Raw genomic sequence first — 4,489 nt, 5'->3', positions numbered from 1 at the left:
TGACTCTTAACTTTTATAAAGAATATCTCTTTGGATTTGAGACTTTAGTCTTTGCAACTTTACAGATCTTCTTTATGCACCAAGAGCTTGTAACACTCCAAAGAGAAAGGAAAACGTGAAATCACATCATATGACCCCTTTAATACATTTGGCTGCTTTTAGCCTTACCCTGGAGTTGGTTCACCCTCCACCTATGCAAGCATCAGAATTTCATCTGAATTTGAGGTCATACAAATATCAGCATCTGCACCAAATTACATATTTTTGCTCAGTTTGAGCCTCTAAATAAAACTGAGCTGTTTTTTCCTCCATAATCTCACTATATATATATATATATATATACTATATGAGACATAAAACCTGATATATCTAAAAAAATAATAATAATAAAACATGCAAACCTATTTTTTTAGATTTTGTCTAAAGTTTCAATAAACTTTTAGCTCTTTCAGGCTATTATTTCATATGTCATCACAGTGTTAAAGCGCTCAAACGCTCCAGTGATTCTGGAATGAGAGTTTAAAGCTTCATTACGATGGTTTGCTGTAGTCAGTAAAACGAGAAAATGCCTTGTTTGTTTGTCTGAGAGGCGTGTTTGTTTATGACACAGTGAAGGTACATTACACACTAAAGTGTCTTCAGAGCCTCATCTGCTTTCCCAGAGAACGCGCTTCTGTCCGGATAATGACGACTGATCGCTCTTCTGAGTCGTTTGCTTCTTTTATCCATTTCATGTCAGCAACAGCTCTCAGCGAAGATCGGAATGCAATACTAGCCTACTGCATACTGCACACTATGCGAAATACTATTTTTAAAAAGAGTGTTTGCAGGGGTACATATTATGTAATGATTTTAAACTGTAGTATACATGCTTTATTATCATATGATCACATGTTTAATTCAGCAAATGGCATCCAGCTATCATGTAGGAAGTAACCTCTTGAGAAAAAGAAGTGTGCTTAATTGCATTTAAAACATACTAAACTCAACTTCATCATTACAAATGTGAAATTAAAAATACATTTAGATACATGACATGCAAGTTTCAACAGAAATGACATTAAAGTATATTTAAATGCTTGTCAGTACATTCAGCAGTACACTTTCACCATATTTCAAATGAGTAATTATATATAAAACGACATATAGATGTACTTAAGTATGTCAAAAAAACACTTTTAAGTTCATATAAATTTAAACTCTAATGCATTATCAATTAATTGCAATTAACATGCAGTTAAGTGTCCAAAATCATTACATTCACACTTAGTTATTCTTTCCATAATAACTTCTCTTTTAAAGTATGCTAAAGCCTGCTCTTTTTTGAGGGGTGTTCAAATGCATGCAGAAAACTGCACATATGCACAATATTCATACTAGATACTGCAGAAATACTAAGTGATTCTGAACATTGCCAAAAATAGAACTTTTTTATATATATATAAAAAGGAAGCCTAGCCCAGATGAGAAAAAGTAATGCATAAAGTAACGTAATGCATTACTTTCCATAAAAAGTAACTAAGTAACACAATTAGTTACTTTTTTAGGGAGTAACGCAATATTGTAATGCATTATTTTTAAAAGTATCTTCCTCCAACACTGTTCGCTTTATGTATGTAGGGATTTGATTAAATGTATGTAAATGTATTTTAGTAACATCTTTTTATGTATTTGTATTTACATTTAGTAATGTATTATTATAAGCCATAAACCAAACTAACTAGCTCTAAAACAAATCACAAAATTACAAATTTGATTTGAAGTAAATTGTGTCAGAAAAATGTAAATTATGTAATTGAATTGAAAGCCATTGCTTACAAGAATAAACATAATATATTTTACATTTATTCATGTGTTTTAATTTAAATGTTTACACACACATACACAATAAATTACTTATTTTTATATGTATTTCTATATGTAAATATAGTCATGAATTACAATATTTAAAAAAATAAATATATAAAATAATTTAATATATATTGAAGTTTTTATTTATTGTGAATATATTGGGAGACTAACTTGACTCATAATGCTTTATGGGAGTGGACAGCTCTTTCATCATGATTGTTTGCCAGATCTACTAAACAGAGATCCTCCAATCAGAATTATTATAATATATATCAGTTTCCCTATGGAGAAAAGTCCATCAGAGAGCAGCTCTTCAGCTGTTCTTGTCTTTATGTCTGCTGTATGAAGGCAGTATCTAGACCCTCACCACTGTCTGGGGTCACAGGGACCTGCAGAGAGGATCATGGGATTGACATGTGACAATATGTGTCCAAAAGACTCAAATGAGAGGTGACAATGAACAATATAGCGTCTCATGTCAAAGACTGCAGAATTTGAGTGTGGAGGCAAATTTAAGGCAAATAATGACACAGAACAACTGATGCCATCATATAGGACAGTAATGAAACATTCGTGCTTTTGTCATTTCCCACGAAGAAACTGATAAGGACTGATTTGGACTAGAACATAATTTAAAAGCCTTTTAAATTCCAGTTCAGTTCAGAATTTTCATTGCGGTAGCAGCAGAATGCGGAACTGAAATTTGAATTTGAATTGTTGAATTCAAAGAAATTCATATGTAACTTTAATTTTTTTAACAAGAAAAGTGAAGTTGGTCAAGACAAACTTGGAATGTTGGTTTAGCAAAGATGTGTTTCTTTGAATTGCAGTTGAGTAAATTCCTCTTCCTGTCATTTCAAATTCAGTTCCAGTTCAACTTCCTGCGGGTTACAAATTTTTCATTTCTGTTTTTTTTTTCTCGCCCTGGTAGAGTGTTTTGAGTGTTGCTAAGCGTTGCTATGTTGTTGCTAGCATGCCCTGGGTTGCGAAGTTTGCTAAGTGCCATTTCTAAGTGGTCTTATCTTAGCATTCATACTATCATTCAATAGTTTGGTGTTAGATAGATTTTTAATTTTTTTTATTTTAAAGAAGTCTCAGCAAGGCTGCATTTATTCAGTCAAAAGTACAGTAAAAATAGAAATATTTGTGAAATATTATTGCAATTTAAAATACAAATATATCGTAAAATGTAATTTATTCCTGTGATCAGAGCTGAATTTTCAGCATCATTACTCCAGTCTTCAGTGTCACATGATCTTCAGAAATCATTCTAATATGCTGATTTGCTGCTCAAGAAACATTTCTGGTTATTATCAATGTTGAAAACAGTTGTGCTGCTTCATATTTTTGTGAAAACCATGCTTTATTTTGTTTTTCAGGTTTCCTTGATGAATAGAAAGATCAGCATTTATTTGAAATAGAAAACTTTTGCAACATTATAAATGTCTTTACTGTCACTTTTGATCAATTTAATGCATCCTTGCTGAATGAAAGTATTAATTTCTTTAAAGAAAAAAGCAACTTTTCAACAGTTGTGTAAACATTTACATTTTCTGTAAAGCTTTTCATTCATTTCGCACAACACTTAACATTTTCCCAAAGTTAAAATTATTTCTCCAATCAGATTTTAGATGTTTTCATGATTACCATTCCATCACTCAAAACTAAACCTCAGAAGAGAACAACCGAAACCCAGAATGCCACACAAACACATGCGGATGCTGTAACAGATCTCATTACTGAAAAGCGGCCATGCTAAACAGCTCAAGTAATCTCTGATAGACGGGTACCTCTGCTCACCGTGATTGAAAATAGCACACGTCTCTCAAACGAATGGCAGGGCAGCAAGAGGCAGATGCATAACTGTAACATTCCCACCGTGAGTCGCATTACTGCATGTAATATTAACATCCCTGAGGATTATGATTTCAGATCCGTGCACTCATCAACAGTCAGGAATTACAGTGGGATCTGTGATTAGCTCACGCCGAGGCCGATCACACTGTTTATCTGTGAGTGTTACTCTGCACCTGCTGCATCAGATGACAAACAGCTGAATGACCCGCAAGCAAACTGTAACCTGCTTCAGAAAGGGGTTTGCTAATGATTAGGATTTTGGAGTCAGTTCAATAAAAACTGGCATCATTTACTCACCCTTATGTCATTCCAAACATCTGATTTTTCTTTTTCTGTGAAACACAAAAGATTATATTTAGCAGAATGTTCAAGCTTCTCTTATTCATATAATAAAAGTTGATAGAAAACATAGCTTAAACGTACCAAACTACCTTAAATTTACCATAAAAGTCATCCATATGACTTGTGCATGATATTTAAGATAGTTGTGTGAAAAACAAACACAACAGGAAAATCATAAACATTTTGAATTTCCTGTTTTAATTCAAATACCCCTTAGAATCTGACACTATTGTTGCTTTTAATTTAAAAGTTTGCTTCCTCAAATCTACTAAGTATGCATTTATACAAACTTACAATGCTTCTTTCCAGGGTTATCTTAGTTAACCAAAACTAAAACCACAAAATAAATAAATAAACCTTCATCACTTGAAATTACAGTTTTTCTCGATTGCTTAAACACATTTCTTGAAACTATGCCTCGTATTCTCAAAACAGTAAA

The sequence above is a fragment of the Sinocyclocheilus rhinocerous genome, unplaced genomic scaffold (assembly GCF_001515625.1).
Source record: "Sinocyclocheilus rhinocerous isolate Xijiao unplaced genomic scaffold, SAMN03320098_v1.1 scaffold464, whole genome shotgun sequence".
NCBI lineage: Eukaryota > Metazoa > Chordata > Actinopteri > Cypriniformes > Cyprinidae > Sinocyclocheilus > Sinocyclocheilus rhinocerous.
Note: the sequence above shows the minus strand (reverse complement) of the source record.